This window comes from Passer domesticus, chromosome 1, assembly GCF_036417665.1.
Source record: "Passer domesticus isolate bPasDom1 chromosome 1, bPasDom1.hap1, whole genome shotgun sequence".
Taxonomy (NCBI): domain Eukaryota; kingdom Metazoa; phylum Chordata; class Aves; order Passeriformes; family Passeridae; genus Passer; species Passer domesticus.
This window is the reverse complement of record NC_087474.1, coordinates 3,530,856-3,555,560: the sequence shown is the minus strand read 5'-3', so window position 1 is coordinate 3,555,560 and position 24,705 is coordinate 3,530,856. Positions and strand designations below refer to the sequence as shown.

At 49.3% G+C, this 24,705-nt stretch overlaps 1 long non-coding RNA gene across 3 annotated transcripts in view; it reads right to left on the bottom strand.

Annotated features, from left to right (window-relative positions):
* Nucleotides 1-1,917: 1,917 nt before the first annotated feature.
* LOC135286853 (uncharacterized) overlaps nt 1,918-24,705 on the bottom strand; it is a 36,836-nt gene continuing 14,048 nt past the window's right edge. The window contains exons 2-4 of one of the 3 annotated variants that reach the window (XR_010350858.1): nt 5,328-5,441; nt 4,042-4,462; nt 1,918-2,470 (exon numbers count right to left, since the gene is read on the bottom strand). This is a non-coding gene — a long non-coding RNA (uncharacterized LOC135286853). Of the gene's footprint in view, nt 4,463-5,327; nt 5,442-12,030; nt 12,875-24,705 lie in introns of those variants that run through there. The other 2 variants (XR_010350861.1, XR_010350857.1) reach the window with 2 other exon arrangements.

Sequence of the window (24,705 nt, the reverse complement as noted above, 5' to 3'; positions counted from 1 at the left end):
CCAACTAGAAAGAAGACACTGCTGCTTGCTCTGCCTCCTACAAACCCCACCTGTGCTGGGAGGGAGCTGCCAGACCCGTGGGAAGCCCTTGGCACCTCATGTTGTGGCCTTTTACAACGGGAGACCCTTTGCAGGTCTTCAACGCGGCGCTGGCCGCACGCTGACAGTGTTGGGGTGGCAGCTGTGGTGCCCACTGTGCTGCACAGCCCTGGGCATGCCCTGGTTCATCTCAGCGTTAGGCAAGTGCTTCTTCTGCTGGAATTATTTAAATATCAAAGAAAAGCCCTGGTCCTCAACTGTTTGGTCTTTTCTCATGGTGAAACCTCGGCAGAGTTGAGTAACTGCATGGCTCTGTCCAGCTAAAAAAGTGTTTAGTGTTTCGTCATTTTGGGGAGTGAAACTTGAGCTTCTGCAGTGAACCAGCCCAGCAGATGCCTTCTGAAGCCTGTTTGTAACCTAAGCAGGCACATGGCTCTGCTGGAGGTCAGGGAGACGTCTGTGAGTGTGCCCAGATGAATGAGAGTCAGGAGCCACCAGTGGGTGAGCCTGTGAGGCAACTCAGTTGCTGACTGAATTTCAAAGACAACACGAATAACATGAATGAAAGGCTCTGTGGCAGTCTCCAGAAACTCCTGCCCGGGCTAAGGTCCTATTTACCAACCAAGAATAATTGTACACCTTTTAGAAAGCACTTCAAGATCTACTTATGCTAAGTGCCTTAGAAAAGCCAAATACAGCTATTATTATTTATTCCAATGTCAGAAATATGTCCACACCTTGTAACCAATGAGACCTGACAATTCCATCAGCCAAATGATGTCCATGGAGTAAAAAGGAGTATCCATGCCTCCCTAGCTGTGCAGTGTGCATCTGAGTGAGGCTGAGTGACTCACTCAAGGCTACCCAGCAATATGTGGATGAGGCAGGACTGATTTCAGTGCCACAACCCTTGAGGCTGTGCCTGCACTGAAGATCAGGTTAGGAGAGCAAAAAAAAAGATTGCAGAAAAGGTTTTGGTCCTTTCTTGTCTCCATGCAGAGCTGTGGTGATGCTGGGCAATGAGCCTGTGGCCAGTGGGCTTCCTTCCGTAGCCCTCATAACCATATTTTATTCTTTTTTCAGCCCAGTCTGAGCTTCTGCATCCCTGCTGCAACCCAGCCCATGCATGTAAATACCTGTGACAGACAAAAAAGTTTCCTCTAAAATACTTTCAGGATCTAAAGTGGTTTTTATAGGTCCTTCTACACCCTCTTCTTTTAGGTGAAACCTACACTTTGAACTTGCATTGGGAAAGGAACAAAACATTTCCGTTTGAAAGCCTGGAACCGGGTGAGGGACACTGGGCTTGCCCAGCCCCGTGGTGTGTGAACAGGGAAAGAGCCGGCTCCTCATCACATCTAACGCCTGTCCTTAATTAGACAGGCTTTAATCTGTGGTGATTAAGTAAATGAGAGCTCAGTGGGAAGAGGGAAGGTGCTCGGTGGTGAGTCAGGTCCCTGGTGCCAGCCCCAGGGCGGGAGGAGCGGATGGATGTGCACTCCTCAGGCAGAGCCGGCTGGAAAAGCCTGTCCTGGTGGGGGTTTGGTCAGACACCAAGAGAGGGCTTCAATCTTCGTGCATGTCAACCTCATGCTTTCCATGAAGAGCAATGAAAAGGAGTTTCATGTCCCAGGGCTGAGCCCTGCTGGCCCATCACTGAACTCCGGTTCACCAAAGCTTGTGAATCCCCTGATGGATCTGCTCCTGCTCCCACTGAAAACATTTGACACCAGATCAGCTGAGATGAGATCTACATCTGTAAAGGGAAACCAAGATGGGTTTGTTTTTTTTTTTTGGTTTTTTTTGGTTTTTTTTGGTTTTTTTTGGTTTTTTTTGGTTTTTTTTTTTTTTTTTTGTTTTGTTTGAGGAAGTATTTTTCCTAAAGATAGTTTTTTCAAGCACTTTCAGTTTTGTTATTGCATTGCTGAACCCCTTCTTTAAAAGCCAATGAGTTAAGCAGGGACTCTCTTTGCAAGGCTTTTTTTCTATTCCACTCTGTGCCGTAGTTCTGCTCTTCAATGGGTGCCACTCATAAATAAATCCTCCCTTTGTCCTCTCCTCCTTTAAGCCAACCCAAGGGAACCAGATAGCACTTTAGCAAGCCATTATTAAAGTGATGGTAAATCCAAACCCTTGATGGAGAGCTGTGGTGTAGGAACAGCTTGCCCAATTTTCTTAGAGCTATGGAGATGTGCGTGTCATTAATAAAACATCTTGTTGTATGGTTTTTAATTTTTTTTCCCATCTCAGTGGGGATCGTTACCTCTGCTCACATGAAAGAGCAGATAACTTGATGAAGGTTCTTGTAATAAGCATTGTTGGAGCCATCATCTGCCAAAGCATCTTGGTAATTAATGGTTTCTTTAAATTCCAGTGTGTAATTGTCTTTGCGTTCTTGACTGTGGCAGTTGCTTGGATCCTAATGGAACACCTGTAGGGAAAGCAGGAGGGCAGTGGGGGTTTAATTAATCACAAATGTTCATCAGCCAGGTGAGCTTCAGTGGTGTCACATCCCAGAGGTGCCACTTGGGGAACAGCTGCCGTGGCTCTGGGAAACAGAATCTCTTTGCTGGGCATCTGGGCTGGGATCTTCCAACAATTTACAGTGCCATGGATTTAGGAACAGGGCTGGACATCTTCTGAGCTAAGATCAATGGGATTTTTTTTTTCTGGTGGCTTCTCCAAACACTAAACACCACCCTGTGTTTAGCATCCTGTGACAGCACAAGGTGCCTGTACAGGCAGGACAAGGAGATCTGATTCTACTAAATATTTTCTGGGACCAGCTGGTGTCTTGCTCTTTCAGCCCCCAGTCCAGCTAGGACTGGCCCCAAAGCACTGCCCTCGCTGGGCTCTTTCTCCTCTACAGAACAGCATGAGAAGAGCTTTGTCCCTTGTCCTTGCTGCAGCCCTGCAAACGATTTGCACCTTGTTTCACCTGATTTTATTGTGAGACCAGAAATACCTGCTGCTGTGTTCCCCACTCCCAACTCTGATCCTTGTTGAAGTAAATAGGTGTAGACATAAAAAAGGGCTTCTGAGCCTTGTAAATAGGGAAGAGATTTTGAAAACATCATCCATGCACAGCTTGAAATTCCTACAACATGTGAAAAAGAACTGCTAAAACAAAATTACAAAATGATAGTGACATACATCTCAGGAGATGCAAGTCCTGAGGAGAGGAAAGGAAAGGGACCAAGGGTCTGCTCACACTGCTTTGAGGCCAAAGGGTCATGGCATTAACTGTGTCAGGACTGTCACTTTGCAGCCAGTAAAACGTTTAGTACAATTGCAACTTGACAGATCCTGAAGTGCAAAGCTAATTTCAGTAAATGACAATTGCTAGACGGGTGCATATCCTCTCTGAAGAGGTTAACACTGTTAGCTGAGCAATAAAAGCATCGCTGGAAACCTCGCCCTCTCTGTGCCTAGGCAGTAAACAGTGAGAAATTCCTCCTTGGAAAGTGTCTGTGCCACAGGAGGTAATGGCTAGAGCTGGGATCTCAAACAGTAAATAGAGGTTTTTACACCCCAATGACTTAATGACCCATAAGAGCTTTCATGGTTCCCTGCTGTCACCAGGACATACAGAATCCTGGTGCCAGGAAGGGATCTCTCCTCCACTGCCAAAGGTCCCACAGGACAAGGTGCCTCATGTGAAACTCCCCTCTGAAACACCCACTCACCAATGCCTGCTGGGTATTTCATTTTTCAGCCAAAATATTGAGTAGCTGCTAATTCCGAGATGACAAGTGAGCGGCTCAGAATCATGTTGTTGATTATTTTTGGGAAGCCCCCTGTTACTGTGGTGACAGCCTAGAAGGAGTGAGTTTGCTATCTTAAATGCCTTTGGGCACTTGTGTGTGTGAAAATGTGCTGTGTTCCCAGCTCCCCTGGCATCCAGCTGTGGCCCTGAGCCAGTGGAGCAGCACAAAATGATTCCAAGTGATGACTGGGAAGAGGGTGAGCATCACCAGTGGTGCCTGTGGGCGAGCATCTCACCTGTCAGGATAGAGGTGTACAAAATATCCAGCTTGTCAGAGATGTTTCTTCGATGTGTTCCCAGGGAAATTTGAGCTCTGGACATGTTGGGATGGTGGGAACTCAAAGAGGTTCTCTCCTCCCAAGGGTTTTGTCCTTTGAGAGCAAGCATCAAGCAAGAATCCCTTTGTGAGTTACCATGGGGGAGTCAGCTTGCAGAACAAGGCCTAAATTTAGCTGCTTTTGAGTCACAGAATCCTAGAACAGTTTAGGTTTGAAGGAACCTTAAAGATCATGTCATTCCAGGTTGGTCAGAGCCCCTTCCAGCCTGGCCCTGGACACTTCCAGGGATGGCAAGGAAACAGCAGCATCTCTCTCCCTCTCAGGCACCAGTGGCTTCTCTCTTGTGTTAGCTGTCATCCTCCTCCTGTTTCTGCAAACGCTGTAATTCGAAAATAGAAAAAGGAGAAGAATGAAACAAAACAACTGCTTTAAAAGCCCTGTTAAAAAAAAAAAAAAAAAGGAACCTAACATATAATTATGCCTCTTGGATGATATTTTCCTCTGGAAAAATACTAAACATGTTCACGTGAGGTTCTGATGTACAAGTACCTGCAGCATGTCTCCCTGTTGCTCTCTCCCACCCTCCCTCTCTCCTGCTCTGAGTCCCAGGAGCTGCAGCACGTTCTGCACACAGACCCAGCTCAGATGTGAGCCCACAGCACCCCTGGGCTCGGATTTAGGGACCGCTCCACAAACATCACGAAACCCACGGAATGTGGTCAGGCATTTTTTTTAAAAATTACACTTTGAAGCCTCTTTTCACCCAAATTTCCGGCTCATTTCTGGGAAGCTTTGACAGAACAGAGGCACCAAAGGGCTGGGGATGTTGAGCCATCCCTGACCTGTCTCCCCTGAAGGTGGACAAACCCTGGGAGCTCCTGGAGCAAGGAGAAGCAATTCCTGGCGGGATGCTGGATGGATTTTTAGCACCTTTTGGTTGGATTTGAGGGACAGAGCACCATGGTTTAAGCAAGGTCTAAGAGAATATCAGCAACAGAAGCTCCTGCACTCAGTGGCACAAACAACCCCGCTGGTCCCTGCTCCCATTCCCTGCTGTGCTGTCAAAGCTCTGCGAGAAATTCCCTCGCAGTCCTGGGGAGGCTTCTCCTGACACCCTCCTGGGGCTAAAGGATCCTGGGTTTCATTTATTCCCTGCTCTCAGACCCGGGACCTTCGCTTTTCCTTTCACTTCTCCCCCGAGAGAGGTTTGCAGTAGCTGAAATTCAAACCCTGCAGCAACTCACCGTGCTTTGCACTAATTGAACACGAAGCTCTGGGTACTTAAACATTTCTCCAGTCTTTGAGCACAAAAGTGGCCTTTTTTCCCCTTTGCTGCCATCCCCTCTGTTATTCAAGCCCTGTTCCAAAAAAAATTGAGGAATGAGCCATGTTGCTTGTTGCTTTCTGGAATATTTTATATATTAAGAGCAGTTTTTCCACCATGTTGCAGAAGAAGACTCATCACTGGGCACAGTCCTTAGCAGGCTCTTGAGAACCCAAGCTGGATTTAAGGCTGGTGAGAAAACCTGAAAGAAGATCTGTGTCCCAAAAACCAGAGTTTGAGCTTGGGATGTTTGCAGATCTCAGTTTTGGGGACTTGATGCTGCCCTGTGGGGTGAAACCCAGCAAAGGAGGCTCCCCAAGGGTTAGGTGACCCCATAAGGATGCAGCCTTTGTAAAAAGCTCTTTTTTTTCTGTTAAAAGCTGAAGCCTCACATCTATCACAACACTTCTGAGGCATCATTTTCTTTTAGATAACTCTTAACCTGTCAGAAAAATAGATGAAAAAAGAGCAGACCTTTCTCCAAACAGGGTGTAGCTCAGTGAAAAGTCAGAGCCGAAAAAAATGGAGATGCCAATATCAAATAGGAAAAGGAATGTTTTCATCTTTTTAAAAGTGGGGTTTTTTTAACCTGTTATTTTCAAAAGGTGCTTAAAATCAACCAAAGGCTCTTCCTTCCAGCTGCGAAGGTGTCATCCTAAATTAAAGCTCCCATGAAAATTCAAGCTGCCTTGTCCTCATCGGGTTTTTAAATTGAATTAGTCAACTGAATTAGGAATGCTCTTTGCTTTTCTGTGTTTGGTAGTGGCTGATAAGCCCGCAGCCACAGAGAAGCCTGGGTTTGATCCCAGCTGCTGCCTGGACCTGTGTGTGGAATTGGTTAACCATGTGCAGGAGAGCCCTTCTGAGCCAGGCCCATATTTCCTCCATAAATGATACTTGTGACAAATACCTGGTGTCATTGATATTCCATTAGTTTCCTTCAGTGAAAGATCAGACAGCTTTAAAAAGCCAATAAATTCCCACAGATTGTCTCTGAAAGGGAGAGAAAAAAGATTCCTTGGCAGGCCACACACCATTAAGCCCAAGCAGTGAGCAGTGTTTTATGGTTAGCACAGCTGAGGTCACTGCTTCTGGATGGGTGCAATTAAGATTCACTGAAGCTTCCAAAACCCCACTATTCTTCAGGTGCTGGGGCAAAGACACCTTGTTCAGAGATCAGCTTGGAGGAGGGATGTTCTGCACTGCTGCAGCTCCAGGCTGTGCTGGCCCTGGGAGCACCTCCCAGTGCTTAGAGCCACAAACAACACAGATCCCACTTAAAAAAAAAAAGAAAAAAGCTTTATGAAGATCCAGGGAAATGCCATTGGAGGCAGAGTTTCTGCTTGCCTTGCAGACTAGAGGCCATTTTTAAAAGGGGTTTTGGAGTGCTGTTAAAACTCTGCAGCTGACAATGTGCCCACCTTGTGGTCACCATGTCTCTGTCACTCCAGAAAATGTCTCAAAGCCACGTGGCTTTCTTTTTTTTTTTTTTTTTTGTGTGTGCAGATGATCCATATGTGCAGTATGAAATGGCAGCAGCTTCCTCATTGCCCAGGAAATCTGGATATTGTCAGGTTTTGGGTGCCATTTCCTGACATTTGGGTGTCCTTCCATCCATCTGTCTGTTGAAATGATTTCTCCAGATCTTGCTCTAGCTGCAATCCTTCAGCAAGTCCTTTGTTCCCACTATTCGGCCTGTGCCTGAAAAATTATGTTATTTGTGCCCAAAAATATCTTTTAGCCATTTGCACCCAGACTTTGAATTTCAAGAGCCATTGATGAGGCTTTTTGATTTTAATTTTTTTAAAATATAATTTTTTACAGGTAAACCAAATCTTTTTAGCTAAGTACCAGAATAAATGAATATGCAGAATTTTTTTTTTCTCCAAACGCACGCTTTGCAGAATGACTCATTCCCTTTGTTACAGGAGAATTGTTGGAGCTCTGGTGTTTTCAGGCTCTGAGCAAGGCAAGGTTGGGAGGAGGAGTTATTGTCTTTTATTAGACTAGATGATATAGTTGGAAAAAAAATCAGGCAGGATTTCAGGCTTGTGATCATTTCCTTCAGGTTTGGAGCTGCTTTTGCTGCCTTCAAGCTGACTGCAAGTTAAAAACAATCGTTGCAATATTTCACTGGGATGAGCCAAAGTCAGTGCAGTTGTCCTCAGCTTTTCCTCCTGACCTGGGAAAAGAGTCCTGGAGTTCTGTGCCAGCACCACCTCCTGCTAAAGCTCCTTATCACTTCACCCATTAAATGATAGCAGCCCCTTTGAACATGTTTACCCACACGTCTGTTTGCCTTCCAGTGCCTCTTTATACCTGAGAAATAAAACCAATTTGAGATACTGAATGGCATTTCTGCCTTCTTCCTCCCAACATTTGGATAGAAACCCAACCTTCAGGTAATTCCAGTCCCATACAACATTTGCACAGGAGGAAAAGGAGGGAAGGGCAGGTGCTGGAATTTAAAACTGCTCTCTGAAATAATTTGGGGCGGAAAAAAATCCCCAAGTTGACAAACCTCTGGGTAAACCTACAGGGGAATCTGTCACATCTGTCGTTCTCAGAAGAGATCCTGGGGCTGGAGAAGTTTTCCATCTGGGGAAGGAACAGCAGGATGGGGAGACACCCTGAGGTCATGGTTGGGGTAGGCTGTGGCTGGGTGAGTGGAAGCCAAGCATTTTGCACATCCCTGGAGGAAAACTTGCAGCCCCCATCATGATACCCCACCAACACAGCTTAGTGTCTCCAGGCAAGGTGCTGCCTGATGGATTTTGGGGGAGATAACCAAGCAGACCCCCATAACCCTTCGGGCTTGCACAGGGACTGGTGTTTTTCAGGTGTCTGCTCTGGGCCAAGCCAGGCACTGCCTGTTTGTTTCAGCCTGGCAGGGTGTGGGAATGCTTTTCTCCCCCTCTCCCACTGCATCTGAGTCAGAAAATGTTTGGAAAATCCCAGGTTTCTGCTGTCTCCTGCCTCTCCCACTCTGGGTAACAGGAGGCTGAAGGAGAAGCAAACAAAGGCGTCCTTATGCTCTGGAGAGCTGATGGGTCATGAAGCAGCAACTCCTCCTCTTCTCCTGCTGCCCTCCCTGGAATCTGACCTCCCCATTGTCTGCAGCACTTCCAGGCACTTTGAAGGCCTCCTTGGTGTGGCTGCCACATCCAAGCCAGGGCTGAGGGCTGTTTTTATCAATTATCCAAGCTGAGAACACGTCTGAGCCCTTTGCTGTGCCTGTGGTCCGTGCGTTCACTGCTGGGCTTTGATGGGTGCAGAGGTGACAAAGCCAGAGAAAAAGGCACTGCAGGCATCTCATTACCCTGCTCATCTGCACTTTTGTGCTCACTCCTGTCTTAAAATCATCTTGCAAGTTTCTTGGAGCAAGAGTTTCCCTTTTTTTCAGTGTTTGTGTAGAAGCAAGCATTGCAGGACCCTGCTCCATGTGCAGGAAGCATCATTTAAACCGAACGAGTGCCACTGTACAGATGTGAGTGCAAGGGACAGGGGATGGCAGGTGGTTCATTCTCAAAATCCACTGCAAAAGCAGGGGCCAGATCTGACCTCATCATGGTCTGCAGCTTCCTCCTGAGGAGAAGAGGAGGGGCAGGCACTGATCTCTTCTCTGAGCAGTGACAGGACCTGAGGGAATGGCCTGAAGCTGCATGGAGCAAGCTTTAGGTTGGATATTAGGAAAAGATTCTTCCCCCAGAGGGTGGTGGGGCACTGGACAGGCTCCCCGGGGAATGGTCACAGCACCAAGCCTGATGAGACTGGATTTAAATAAAGGGAAAGACATCTGAGGGTCTACACAAGGCAGACCAAACCTGTAACTCCTTTTCCCTGCCTCTCTGGACTGCCATCTGCAAGCAGTGATCAACCCCTGCTATTTTTCTATTTTTTTTTTTTTTTTCAAACAGTGGCTCAGATGCATGAGGGACTGCATCAAGCTCCCCTGAGCTGCAGCTCTGGGGTCTCATAAGAACACAGGGAAAAAAGGCTCTAGGTAGAGTCACTGTGTATGCTCAGGTTGGCACCTGGGAGAGACGAGAAGAAACATTTCCAAAGATCTGCTGGGGAGGTTTTTGAAAGTGTTTTCATGCCCATGACCTTGTCAGTAGAGCTTCTGAACCCGGTGATGGCCAGCAAACCTTCATCCCTGCACGCTGTCCTCATCCTCTTTATATAAACCCAAGCCCCAGGCGAGGGCAGGCGGCCAAGCAAACACAAATTCCTTCCTTCCTTCCTTCCCTGCTTCCACTCTGCTCAAAGCACGGGCCCGACATGGGGCCTTGGAGAGAAAGGTCAGGACCATTTGGTGTCCTCTTACTTTGGCTAGTGAAAGGGTGTCTCTGGCTGTGCAGCCTTCTAAAAATAAGCCAGGCTTGCAGAGAGGTTTTGCTCTCCACCACGCACGGGAATAAAAGGATAGGAGAGGTAGGAAAGGTGTGGGATGAGGGAGGTGTCCAAAAGCTGCCACGCTGCTTCCCTCCAAACCACACATATGCTCCTCCTTGAGCATCCTGCGTGCTGAGAGAGGGGCAGAGAGGGAAGCAGAGGCCTCAGAAAGCTTCTCTTGCCCCTGGCATGGAGTGCAGACCTGCTGGAGGAGACACAAAGGGACCCCTGCCCTGGTGAGCAGGCTGGCAGCAGGGGCTGGGGACACAGGCACCATGCCTGTGAGTGGGCAGGGTGCCACCACGGCTGCACTGGGGACACAGAGCAGTGCCAGCAGGCTGGGAGGGGCTTTGAGTGGCTGCGGTTTTGGGGAGATCTCCTGAGAGAGAGCCATGGGCTGCTCAGAGCAGTCACAGCTCCTGCTCGGGGGAGCTGCTGAGCTGGGATAGATGCGGGGTAGATACACGGTGTAATCCTCTGGGAACAGGTTTGCCTGCCAGGGGCAGCCCCTAGGACAGGTCACCAAGGGAGATTTTAGGGCTTTAACCCCTTCAGGACCTTGAGGGGTCCAACAGCACAGAGCAGGTTGCAGAGGTGGCCGTAGCACTGATATTTCAGGTCCTGGTGAGGATCTCCCTCCACCAGAGCTGGCCAGTATAAACCAGTTCACTTCAGTGTTCATCTTCATCCCTTTTTTTTCCCTTTGGCTTACCATGGAAATATGTCTGTGACAGCACTTCTCCCGTGACTTTGAGCACTCAATCCAGCTTGATGTTCTATGAAAGGCATTTCTCACTTGACTTTTCCCAGGCAATCCTGTCTCGACCAATTAATTGCTCATCTAAGCAAGCCCACAAAGTGTGACAAAGTCAGCAAGAGACAGTGGAAAAATGTGCCAGAAAACCACGGATTTACCCCGGCTTTCAAAACCAAGAGAGTGTTTCCATCATGTTCATGGAGAGCTTGGAAGTTTTCATCCTGAATGCTGCGTGTGGGTCCCCTGGGTGGAAGGAGGGGGATTTCCACCCAGAGGAGTGTGAAGAATGTCAGAGGAATGGAGAACCAACACTAGGAGAAGGGTCTAAATCCTCCTGGTGTTGTAGATGGATTTTAGTCATTATATGAGCAGTATTATATTTTATGGCTGCCTAAAACAGCTGATTGTGGGATTTGAGAAATCACTGGCCATATATTCTACACTGTAATCAGGAATTAATCTGGCCAGCTGCCCACAGCTCTGTGACTGCATCCCTCCAAAGAGCCTTATAGTATTCCTTGAGGTCTGGGTGGATGGCAAACACTGGGAGCAGTCATCAGTCTCTGACAAAACAGAGCAAGAGATGGTGACAATAAATAAAGTGGAGGCCAATCCAATTTCCTGTGAGGAGCCATTTGTGAGAGGTTTGTCTGTGTGAGAACCCCCTGACACTGTCCAGGCAGCCACCCTGTTAACCATCCCCTCCTTCAACAGACAGGGGTGCAAATATGCCTACCCAAACCCAGCTGGAACTTTACATCCACAGCCCAAGCCCAGCTCAGGTGCTGTGGAAGTGACTGTCAGGAACACACAGTGACAGCCCTCTGGATGTCTGTAAGCCAAAACCTGGGGAAAACTGGTTTATGGGAGAGGGAAGCAAGAGCTCTTCACTGGGTTCCTGCTGGGTAACTGCTATAGATCAAAGGTGCCCAACAGCACAGCAGCACAGGCAGCACTGGAGGACAATTCACCCAGCCTGGCTGAGCTGAGGAGTAATCAAAAATAAAAACCTTGGTGGTAACCTAGGAAGGCTGCTGTTTCCCCAGGAAAACAAAAGATTTTACCAAAAACCTTCTTGTCGCCCTGTTTTTGACAGGGATCACCAGGAAGGCTCTGTGCTGGGATGTGATTGCAGCTCTCACCCCAGCTCTGAGCTTGGGCTACGCATTCTGCCTTTCACTGTGTCCCCTCTCTGAGGTGGGGAGATTCACTGATGGCTTTAAGCTGAAAGGGGGTAGATTTAAATTGGATGTGAGAAAGAAATTCTTCCCTCTGAGGGTGGTGAGGCACTGGAACACATTGCTGAGGGATGTTGTTGAAGCCCCATCCCTGGAAGTGTCCAAGGCTGGTCAGGGCTTGGAGCAACCTGGGACAGTGGAAGGTGTCCCTGCCCATGGCAGGGGAGGAACTGGATGATCTTTAAAGTCCCTTCCAACCCAAACCATTCCATGATTCTGTGAATCATACTCACAAAACATTGCAGGGTTCTCCAACAAGCATTTGGCAACCACAGGATGATCTCATTGGATGTGCTGGGTTGACACGGATGATGTCCTAGCCAACATTCATCTCCCAAACAAAACTGAGGTGAGCCAGCTTCAGGCTATGAACAATAGCTGTGGTGGGCAGGAAACAATGCAGGTAGCACTTCCAATTCACAGCTCAGCCATCACTTAGAAAACACCTTTGGTCACAACCAAACAGAGCTCCCAAGGGCTGATTTGATTCCTCTTTTCTCCTCAGCCCCTACGTGCTGCTGGAAACCCGATTGTGTTGTGCTCTGCAGAGGGGGGGGGAAGGCAGCCAAGGGAAGCAGTACAAAATCTGCCTCTGGAGGTTCATTTCAAGGGAGCTGCAGGGACTTTCACACACGTATAGAAACTAATTAATAATAAACAGAGTCGTCTGGAACATTCCTGCATCCCGGGTAGGGGTTAGTGCTTCCAAGTCAGGGAAATCTAGCAGAGGAGCAAAGAGGGACTGCGAGGATAAACGGGAATGTTGCACCCAGAGGCTTGGATCTCCGGAGGAGGGGATGGGGAATTGCCTGCCCCCGGTTCAGCAGAGCCAGCCCAGAGATCAGAGCCAACAAAGGCTGTTATTGCTGGCAAGAGCAATGAAATTAAAGAGATGCTTCACTATCCATCATCAGGTGTGTCAGTTTTCAACACTTAACGGCTGCAAGTTAAAGCCTTTCTCGGCTGCATTTCCAGTCATTGGCTTTTAATTTCGGGCACAAAGGAGGGAATTACACTGGAAGTACTGCAGGTGAGATTCCCTCCCTCCTGCCACGCATTTCCACGGCAATGCATCAGTAATGAGACTTCACGGGCAGCCTCTTCCTCGGCAAAGCAGAACAATTAATTCCGTTCTTTACCTGGTTGCTTGTCCAAAATCCCTTTGGGGTAATGGGATAGAGACTATGCCAGTCCTTTCCTCTGGTATCTGACAGCCAAATGCCACACACCAGACCCCATCACCACGTCTCCTGGCAGAGCTGGGGTACCTGAGGGGCAGGGCACCGTGCTGAGATCTCACAGGAGCCTGTGCCTTGTCTCAGCCTCTCCAGGGGTGGTCCCAGGCCTTCCTTGGGCATCCCAGCCAGAGGAACACATCCATGGGGCACATGCCAGCTCAGCTCAGCACAAGCAGGGTTGAAGAAACCCTGCTGAAGCTTTTGCCCCAGGTTCAGCCCCCCGAGTGAAGAAATGAACAGAAGCACACAGAGGGTGAGAGCAGCAGCCCATGGAGCATGGGAGGACTGAAGAAAAGAGCCCCTTCTCTTCCACAGCCACATGAATGTGTGTCAGAGAGAGATACAGGCTCCCTTTTGGCATTTGCCAGACAACAGCAGTTCTTCAAGGCAGCATCATATGGATTTTCCTTTTATAACCATCTCTCTCGTGGAAATCCCCATTGGTCCCTGCTATTCCAGCAAAGGAGAGTGTCTAATTCAGCTCATTTTCCCCCAGGAAGATCCAGCTGATTATGCAATAGCAATGTGTACCAGCACGTTAATGGTGCTTGGCACCTTCCTGGGCTGCACGGGAGGCAGGGGATATTGCTGTCATTATGGAATTAGTCATGCTGGAAACACCGCGGGGTTTGTTTAATCCAAGGAGAAAAGGAAAAGAATTGGTGGGGTGGGGTGAACAGAGGCAGCTTTCTGAGCCAGACAGAGAGGCAGCCAGGGCAGGGCCTGGCACCTTTGCCAACGAGGGGGTGTCCCAGCAGCTCCCCCTGTTCTGGGTGCCTGGGGGTGTCCGTGGGGTTCAGCCAGCTCCAGGCTGCACTTTGGGGGTTTTTTCACCATGCAGGAGCTGGCTGGCTGGATTTTAGCAGGTATAAAACAGTCAGGTCACTGCAGACCCCCTTGGAGGAGTGGTTTGGAGGGAAAGATCCTGCCTGGCCAAGGGGACACACACAAAGGTTTCTGGAGAATCTTTCTGGGGATGCTCCTGTGTTGATGAGGAGAGGAAGGTCCAGGCCAGCACCCCCTGCTCTGCTGCTCTCCAGCTTTCATCCCAACACTGCTCCCCTGTCTGGCACTCTGCAGGTCCCCTCTGCCTCCCCAGGCCTTTCTGGGCTCAGGCACCACTGTCACACACTCCCCCCACCAAGGGCACAGCCTGAGGTGACCAGCCCAGTGACCTGGGTGTGAGCCCTGTGTGCTGAGCGCCCCTGGCCCAAAAAAGAGCTGTGCTGGCTGCAGGTGCCCCAGAGGTGCACCCAGCCCATTCAGGAGACATTTCTGCAGGTGAGCTTGCAGCAGCTGGGGCCCATTCTCACTCTGCTGGCTCTCCATCCCACCCAGGCCCAGGACCTCTGGTTCACAGCTGTGTGCAGCCCTCCCCGTGCCACTGGCTGTGTGCTCAGTGCCAAGGCACAGCTGGCATCGTGCCAGCTGGAGATTGCCTGCCTCCAGTCTCCTCCTCCCCAGCCAAGACTTAATGGTTTTGCAGCAAACTCGGTCCCCCACCTGTGCCTGCATAGATTTCATGTGCTGTCAAGGCCCTTCAGATGCTGCCAGCTGGGCTCACAGGGCCGGGAGAGGATTGGTCTGGGCTGAATTAATGCACAGACAGGTCCCTAAAATTGCTGTGAGCCTCTCAGGAAACACTGCCACGTGTAAAGGGAACCAGCCTAGAGGACTTGGCCTAAGGAGGAGGGAAGTCTGCTCCTCCTTCACACCCTACCCCCTCCCAGGACTGCTCCTGCTGGGTGCAAGCTCCTGACAGGGGACATTTTCTACCACTTGCTTCTGGTGCCACACGGAAATGTCTGCAGCAAGCCTGGCTGTGTGGTGGAGCCTGTCCCCCTCTGTCACCTCTGAGGGACGTGGAGCAGAGCTCCACCAGCTCTCCCCATCCCTCACTCCTGGTGTGGGGGGGGAGCAAGATGTGGTGGGGATGTGCTCTCCCTGCTGGGCACACCTAATTAACATAAGAAACAGCACCAGAGGCTGGGAGGCATCGAAGCAGAGTGTAATTAGCTACGTGGGATTTGCTAAGTGTCTCAGCAGCCCTGACAACAAGAGAGAACCTCAGGGCCAGCCTCTGCCACGGAGCTGCTGTGTGACAGCAGAGCTCCCCAGGGCTGCTCAGTGCTGCCCTGCTGCTCCAAGGCTGTGTTGGGATGTGTGGAATGGCCAAGCCCCTGCTCCCTGCCCCAGGTTGCCAACAGCACAGACATCTCTCTCCTCCTCGCTGCAGCTTATTTAATATTTATGCACCCAAGTGCTCAGGAATATCCTGACAGTTCATTTGCTCAAAAGTCCTGAGCTCTGCTGAGATATTTTGCTGCCTGTGTTTCCTTTCCCTCCTTTTCTCCTTTGCAGGGGGCTCTGCAAAGGTGTTGTCAGTGGGTCAGTGAGTTCTCCTGCCTGGGAAGGGAGCAGGCTCCCCAGCTGCTGTCTGGGGGTCTCCTTGCCTCCCCCATCTGCTTCTCCCAGACACAGGGAGGGATGTCCTGTGGGATTTCATCACTCAACTCCCTTTGCCAGGCCATGGAGATGCAGTGAATGCCAAGAAGGGGGTGTCCAAAAGCTGCCAGGTGAATCACACCTCCAGAAGCACCTGACCTTGCCCACTGAGCACCACAGTCAGACCCAGGCAGGTTGTCACACCCCTGGGGACTTGAGGGACTGTGAGCCCAAGGTAGAAAATATTTTATGCTGCCTCTGGTCTCCATGGTCACCTTGTGATGGGCTGGATTTAAACATGCCTGGTTTAATCTATCCTTTATGGGGATAATAAACCCACCCACTCGAATCTCTGAAGGCTTTGGAAGCCACAGACAAAGGGATCTCTCCTCAAGAGGCTAAGCCAGAGGCAGTAGGACACCTCCTCTTTTGGATTAGCCAAAAGGGGACAAAAATAGCCTCAATCCCCCCGGAAGCCTGAACCTGGGCTGTGATTCATGCCCTGGCTGGCTGCCCACGAGGTTTGCACAGGAATTTGTGAGTGGAGCTGTTGGGTTTCTGGCCCCAGCTCCCCCGAGTGCCTGCAGGAAGGATGAACCCTTCCCAAAACATGCCAAGGCTTGGAAAGGAGCATCACGTCACGCCTGGCAGGAGGAACCTGCTCCAAACATAATGCAGCTTCTGTTCAAGGCTCCCTTTTCTATTTTTATACGTGTGGAGTGGTGTAAAATGTGCTTTTTTATTTTGCTTTTAAAGAAACCCCTCATGCAATGGAACACAGAGCAAAGTGGGTTGGAAATGGGGAAAACCCTCTGGGAATGGGTTGATGGGGAAAGAGAAAACAAGGCAGCAACCAAAAATCTGTCACCTGCTGGTGATGTTAGGTGAGCTGTTTGCTCCTGGTGCTGCTCTGTGTGTGCTGTCCTGCTTCCAGCCTGGCAGCCCTTGCCTGTCCTCCAGGAAAAAGGAGTCAAAATGACTCATGGGAGTAATGCTGACCCTGAGTAAGGCTTCATGGAGAGGATCTGGGGTGAGTGGGACAAACCTGTGACAGCTCTGGCACTGAAATAATTCTCTTTCCCAGGGCTTCTCACCTGGAAGCCCTTTCCCAAGGCTTCTCACCTGGAAGCCCTTTCCCAAGGCTTTTTGCACTGATTTTAGGCATCTTCTTCCCTACCCTAATGGAAGAGAAATAGATCTGTATGGCCAGAGATCAAGAAAGCCCCAAATGAGGGGAAAAAATTACATTCACTTGCTTAATATTTGATAAAATGCAGTTCTGAATGAGCCCAGGGTGATTTGGTTTAACCACAGCGTGCAGGGGAGATTTTTTACATCACTTTGCAGACAGAGGCTGAGTCTCTGGGGTCATGCTGTTATCTCATGAGCAATTACTCTTGTCCATGCTGGGGTAAATGAGAAAGAGTTTGGGATGAGGGAAGGGGCTCCAGGTGCAAGGGAGACCCCAGGGATGGTTTTGAATGGCAACTGATTGCCTGCACTGAGATTTGCCCAGAGGGTGAGACATGAGTGCTCATCTCCTTTGCACACAGGGTGGGAGATTCTTTCATCGTCCACCTCACATCCCCCAAAAATTAATAAAAATATTTCCCTGGGCAGAAAAGCTTCATCTTTTCCCCACTCCCTGTGCTTGCAGTAAACAAAAGCTGCTCCCTGCTGCTCCTCTCACCTCCCTGATCTCTGGTGTTTCTCAGCCCTGGCCTCACCCCAGAGCTCTGCAGCTGAGAGCAGAGAAGGTGGGGTGGGGCAGGAGGATGGATGGCACGGGGGAAGACAGCACATGTGGCTGGGGTGGGACTCACTTCCCAGCTGGAGGCACAGCCCTGTGTGGCTCTCATCTCTCAAACCCTCTGTTTTTTCTTTTTTTTTTTGGGAGAGAGGAGCTTCCCCCTCCCTCTGGAGGTGATGTGAGGATCACCCAGACGTAGGCAGGACTGTGCCTCGGTATTTTGGTAATTAATGGGCTGAGTCACTGCAAATCCAGTCACTTCTAACCTCAACAAGGTCTGTGGGTCTCGGCTCTGCCCTTGGCACTGGGAATTGAGGAGCAGGGACTGCTCAGGAGTTACAGCTTCCTTTTGCTGAGGATGCTGCTTTAGCTCACTGTGTTGGTCCAACACCAGGAGAGTTCTGTAGGAGCCTTTTAATCTTGGATTTTAAGGCCTTTTTTCTCTGACTTAAAAGCACATCTGCTGAGTCTGTGTCACCTAACCAAGACCAGGGCTGGAGGCTGGGCTCCTGTGATCACCCACAGCATGCGTGCTGTCCCAGAACAGTTCATTCCCCACAGTGCCACTCCCAACACTGCAGCCCTGTTTGGGACAGCAGGAAGGTCAGTCAGGTAGAAATGTTGGGTCCAGACTCACCTCTACATGAGAAAACAGCATCAACCCCAGAGTGAGCCAAGGCCATCGTCCCCCTGCAGAACTGCCTGGGCTGTGAGAGTAGATGGAAGTTTTGGGAACTATGATCCAAGGCAAAAATAAGCTGGAAAAAACAAGCTGGGAGCCAAGCCCAGTGGGTTCCTTAGTGCCTCATTAGCCTCCTGAATGCTGTGTCCAATCTGCCCAGAAAAGCACAGAAAATTTATCCTCTGGATGAAGCACCAACATAAAACTCCTGGCAGGGCCCTGGCCACCGAGGCTGGCTTTGTCTCCACCACCCATGTCCTAAGTCACTGGTGCTGAGCTCCACTCACACACCCCCTGAATCAGCTTTATTTTTTAGTGTAAAAACCCAAACAAGGGCTGGAATAAACTGATTTAGGTCCAGGTTGGGTTGGTGCAATGGGATGTGCAGGCATCTCTGCTGGGGCACTGTGGGCAAGGGGTTCACCCCACTGGGCTGGGTGAGACCCTACAACTCACTGCTCATCCCCTAAGTCCTCTCTAAGGGGGAATTTTTGAAGAGGACTGGGGGAAAAGTCCCCTTGTTTGTTTATTTGTCCCTTCCTCCCATCTCTGGAGAGAGAGGATTTTTGGCAGCCAGTCCAACTCCTTTAATGCCTTGCCTGATACATTTCTCCCCATCCTCACTTTGAGGAGGAGCTCAGGAATACCTGATGCTGAACCCTGGGATGTGGAGGGAGGCACACTGGGAACAGGAAACATTGCTTGGGGGGTGCAGTGCCACTCCTACAGCTCTTCCCATTGGGACACACGAGCACCAGGGGCAGGGATGGGAAGAAAGTGTCCTGAGGAGTGCAGGATCTGCTGCCCCAGGTGCTCACAGACTCCCAGGCTCTGCAGATTTCCCCTCACCTGAGCTCATTCCAAGGGGTCCCATCCTTCCTGGAGCTGGAAATGGCTCAGAGGATTGTTTTTAAGGAGGCTCTGCCTTGCTGGAGGTTTGCCTGGTGTGAGCAGTGCCCTGGCCCCCTGCACTCCCCAGCATGTTTGGGAATAAAACATGGAGATTGTGGGTTGGTCACTGCCATGCCCCACCTGAGGATCCCTACAGGAAGGCAGGGTCCTGGCACAGAGGAAGGCAGCACAGCCTCCAGCCTCACTCCTGGAGAAGGTTTGTTCCCCACGTCCTCTGGGGCACTGCATGGCACCCCCTGAGCTGCAAGGCTGGGATATTTGGCAGCTCCTTCCCCCCACTCCTCCCCAAGGGCCCAGGATGTGATTCAGCCCATCCCAAAGCGGGGCAGGTGATTCACATCCTCCCATCACCTGGATCTCCTCCTCAGCTCCACTGGAGCCTGGGATGGAAGCTGAACTGAGCAGCTGGATCAGACCCTTCATGCTCTGGAGAAATGAGCAGCACCCTGGCCTTGCAGGAACTGAAACTCCTGGGACAGAGGATGATCCTGCAAGGTGCAGCACGTGCTGGAAAACCACCAGTTCTGCTGGATTTGGGGCTGCTCTGTGCCCTGGCTGCCTCATCCATTAATCCATGCAGCCTGACAGGACATTCCCTGTTTAAATCTGCTACCCAGCTTTAAATTTTCATGTTTCTTATGCTGCAATTTTTTTTTTCCCAGAGAAATTATTTAGGCAGATGGCTGAGCTTGATATTAATATACTTATTTCAACATTTGCATAGAGCATCTGTTAGGGGGAAAAAAAAAATCCTAAGTTTTGCAGGTTTAAAAAAAAAATATTTTTTTCATCTTCAGCTCGAGTTCCAAGAATCTCAGAAAACGGCCACCCCTTCTAAGAATGCTGAAAAGTTTCATTTATATGCCAGTAAGATGGCACTCCACTGAAATGTCAGTCACTAGCAGATGATTTGGAAAAGGGAGAGGGAAATGAATGTGTGACTTGAACTGATCAAGTCTAGACAAAAAAAAGGGAAACTCTGAAAAGCAAGATCCTCAAAGGGTGGCTGAGACGAAGCTGCTGAGAAATTACATTTTTTCTCTTAGGGAAGATCTGACAGTTTGTCTAAATCCCACATACCTCTTTCTTCTCTGGTAAAATAACCTCCTACAATAATTTCAGATTATTAATTTTTGGGCTAGCCACAATAAAAATAAAACCTCATGATGTGGTTCAGCACTGCATGTGAAGAAGGAGCCATTCCCTTCTGTCCAACCCTCTGGGTCACCTCCTTGTTAAACCCCCAGTGCCAGTGCTCTACTTCCACCCAAAGGACTGTCCTGATGCTGAGTTATTTTATTTCTCCCTTTTATGACACATGGAGCAAAGTCAAATAGTAAATATCTTTCAGATGTTTTCAGCTGGCCTCCCCAGCACGGGGTCTGTCCTGATGAGCTTTAATAACAAAGTCTGCCCATCCCTGAGAGCTGCAGGTCAGGCTCAGCTCTCAACCCAGACGTGCATTTGTGTAATTGCCTCTGCAAAAGGTTTTCTCTCTGCTTTAATACTACATGGGTTTAAGAAGGTGCCTCTTTGTGCCTTCAGTTTTTACTCTGTTCTCCTCATTGCTCCCACTCAAGCAGCACAGAGGGTGCAGCCAGGCAACCCAGCCCCACTTTTTTTACTCGTGATGGAGATTGATCTCAGCAGTTCTCAGCTGGAGTCACCCACTACACCCACGCTGATTCTGGGCAGTATCTTTGATCTGGAGTCACTCTGGATTTGGAGCTTTACACTGCAAGGGCAAGAAGAGCTTTTGAGCTGCACCTCTGCCAGGTTTTCCCTTGGTTTGATCCATCCCTGTATCCAGCATCCCTCCAGTCCAGGGCACTGCAGCGAGAGGCAGTGTTATAAATCACAGCATATACATGCTTTAATTATTTTGTCAAAATGATTTATAAGCTCTAACTTACTGGAAAGTACCAGGCTGTACCCGTGGACCAGCCTTTTCTGTTCCTTACCTGTGTTAACTCTGCTCAGCACCTCTTCCTCCCACATCCCTGCTCGGGGGAAGGTGCTTCCCTGAGTTTGGCAGTGCCTCACCTTGGGAAGAGCAGAGGGAATGGACCTGGCACTGCAGAGATAATTCCCCAGCTCCAGCCAATGTGCCCCACGCAGCCCCTGCCATCCCCCCCTCCACATTCCCACCCTCAGTTTATCCCAGAACAAACTTTTCTGGCAGGGTGGCAGCTCAGGCAGGGCAATAAAGATTTACAGCTGAGGCGATGCCAAAAATACCTGGCATAGCAGGCTGCATCCCAGAGCACAGGTGAGGGGGCTGGGATGTGCAGCCTTGCAGTGAGGGAGGGGAGAGCTGAAGGGTGCTGCTTTTTGAACGTTTTCCCGGTGTTTTTTTGCTTTTTAATGACCTGCTTAACCCGTGGCTGAAGGGTGTAATTTATGGCTCCGAAACACAACCAGGGGGTTCACGGCCTTCATGCTTTGGCTCCCTCTGCTTTATCACCCAGCTCATTCCTCACAGTTTTGCATGACAGCACAAGGGCTGAGTGCCATGAATGGTATGCAGATAAAAACAGGGGGGAAAGGCTTTCCCTCAAAGTCCAGCGAGTGGAAGGGAGGGGGAATGTGCTGGGGGAGGCTCTGGGGGAGCTGTGAGATGCCTCTGGAGCAGGCAGTGGGAGATATGCAGAGTGGTGATGGGAACCAAGGGCTGGATGCAACCCCAGGGACGCTGAGGGGCAGGAAAATCCCTTTGGCACTGGGGTGGTGGTGGCCACACAGGGGTGTCCCATTTTCCTGTGCAGCCTCAGGGGTTTGCTCTGGCCTCACCTGCTCCATCCTCAGCCCCTGCAAAGCGAAGACACCCTGCAGGAAAGCTGAATGCTGTGCAGGGAAAGGTAAGGAGGCATCCCTACACCTCCTTTCATGGCAGCAGTTGGGGATCAGAGTGAAGATGAGTCCCTTTCCTTCATCCTTTGGTGAGGAACTCTGCCTTCCCTGCTCTGCTCCTCCCTCCTGAACTTCTTCCCCTGCAATTCCAGCTCTATATTTAGGGGAGAGGTAACAGGAGGGGTTGTTGACATGCCAGGGGATTTGTTTCCTCCTGGAATTTCCAGTCAGGAGCAGAGCAGCAAAGCCTTGGGACTGGTTATCTCCCTGCAGATGCACCCAGAGGAGGCTCCTGCTCGTGTCTGGGGGCTGGAGCTGAGGTCCTGCAGCTCCTCAGCTTTCCAGCCTGCTGGGATCCAGGTTTGTCAGCAACAGTGGGGCCAGAGCTTAGTCACAGCTCTCTGCTCTGAGTTGAAGGATAAGGTTTTTCTGTATTTCTGTATTTATTTTTGTATTATTTCTGTATTTCTGTATTATTTCTGTATTTCTATATTTATATATTTCTGTATTATTTCTATATTTCTGTATTTCTGTATTTCTGTATTATTTATGTATTTCTGTATTATTTCCATATTATTTCTGTATTTCTGTATTATTTATGTATTTCTGTATTATTTCTATATTTCTGCATTATTTCTGTATTATTTCTATATTTCTGTATTATTTCTGTATTTCTATATTTCTGTATTTCTGTATTATTTATGTATTTCTGTATTATTTCCATATTATTTCTATATTTCTGTATTATTTATGTATTTCTGTATTATTTCTATATTTCTGCATTATTTCTGTATTATTTCTATATTTCTGTACTTCTGTATTATTTCTGTATTATTTCCATATTATTTCTGTATTTTTTGTATTTCTGTATTATTTCTGTATTTCTCACCCCAGCTCCACCACAGACACAATTTTGCCCCACTGGAAAGCACTGAGTGGTGGATTCCCTTTATGCTCATGGCAAATCCTTGAGCAAGGTCCAGGAGAGCCATCCATGTCCAGTCCTCTCCCTGATCTCCATATATCCACCCAGAAAATAAAACCACACCACTTTTCTCCCTCATGTTTTTTGTGGGGTTCCAGACCCAGAATCATGCTCCCTTGCTCTGTCCATTTCCATAATTAAAGCAATAAGCAGTGGATGGGATTTAAATCAAGCCTGAGCTCTTGAAAAGCCACCTGTGGTGTTAAAAGCAAGTCCAAAAGTGTGTTAATAGAAGCGTTAACATTTCAGCCTGCACTGCAGCGTTAATTACAGCATTCCCCACCAGCAGGGCTCAGTGCCCCTCGGTGAACAGGCAGTGGGGATGGGTTTGGCTCTGAGTGCTGGGCTCGGGAGGGCAGCAATGCCAAGCTGGGCAGGCAGAAAGCATGGGAGAGACCCCTAAATAGAGCATCCCACCCTGGGTGCTGGAGCCACTGTCTACCTGCAGGATAAATGGGATTTAAACATGTCTTTGGCACTGAAATCATCCCAGCACAAGAGAGTGGACTAAAGCATCCTTGAGGGCACCAGTACCACCACCCTGGGGAGAAACTCCTGCAGGCTGTTTGCAGCCTTTGCCATCTCTCCCTCAGGCTGTCTGTCCTGCTGTAGGGCCCCGGTGACCTCCTCTGGCACAGCCAGGCAGCTGGTCCTTCTCTCATGAGGTTGATATAATTCCATTTATATCCCCTCTGACAGGCAGGAACCATTAAAGGTCTGGGAAGGGGGATTCCAGCAGCAAAATGGGCACAGGACCCTCTGCCATCAGTCACTGCTGTCCAGGGCTGGTGCTTTGGGATACTGGAGAACAATCTGGCCCCATCCTGGCTCCAGAAGAAGTGCAGGGGAGTGAAGATGTGCAGTGCCCAGCTCTCCCCTGGGCTGCTGCCAACACCTTTACCCATTTACAGCCTTCCTTTGCCCGAGGACTGCAGAGCTCAGTCCATGGGCAGCTTGACACTGATACTGCTCAAAGTGGAAAGCAGAGGGAAATAAAAACCAGGAGAGGTTTACATTCACCAGTGCCAAAATGTTCAAACCAAATAAATTTGTCCTGAGTTTACTGTCTGGGAAAGCATTTAGGAATGCTTTGCTTTTCCAGACTGTTGTGATGTGCCTGCTCACATGTGCACAGGGACAGGCTCCAAGGAGAAACAATAACATCAGGACCTTCTCAGAAAAATCCTCAGTTAGCAGGATGCTTGGCACATGCTTAAGATTAAGCATGTGCTTAAATCCACCCCCAAGAGCACAACCCTCAAACATAGTGGGGAATCCATCCTGCAGCCAGTAACTGATTCTCCAGAGCCATCAGCTGGGACTTGAAACTGTCCTCAAGTGCTCTGCGAGGCAGGGGCCAAAGTCCCACTGAGTCAGCTGAGTCTCTGTCTCTCCATTTTTAATTAAATTCCATTTTTACAGGAGGAAAAAAAAGTTCCCAAGCAGTTGATTAGAGCTTTTCTGGGTCTTTTGATCAGCATGGGACAGAGGACATGTTCAGTCTGTCATTAAACATCCTCTGATGCCTTCTAGAAGTCACATATTTGTCTTAAAAATGCGTTATATTTGATTTCTATCACTTCCATGCTTGCTGCTTCATGATTTCACCTTCTCCAAGCAGACCCTCAGTGAGTATGGAGGACAGAGCAGCATTTCTGCTTGCTCTGCCCTACAATCTGCTGTTCTACACAGCACAGATCCTGTTTCTGCAGAGTTTTAGGGAGGTGGCATCCTCAGCCTCACTACACACGTGCAAAATGGGGTGAAGAATGTCCAAGGGCATGTAAAAGTTGGCAGCACAGCTGGGAATTGGGATGCTTTGACAGCAAAGCCCACTGCTTGCTCCTCCCTCATAAAGACTCCAGTGTCTGCCTGTCTCCATCCCTCACCTTCATTCAGCACCTTGAACTACTGATTTTTCTTGCAGGGAAGTTCTGGGGGGATGTGGAGAACCTGGCACTCTGACTGCTTCCTTGGTATTGCTTTACCATGACTGATTAAAGCCTTGATAAGCCCTGCCACTCACCACAGAGGCAAACTTGCTGT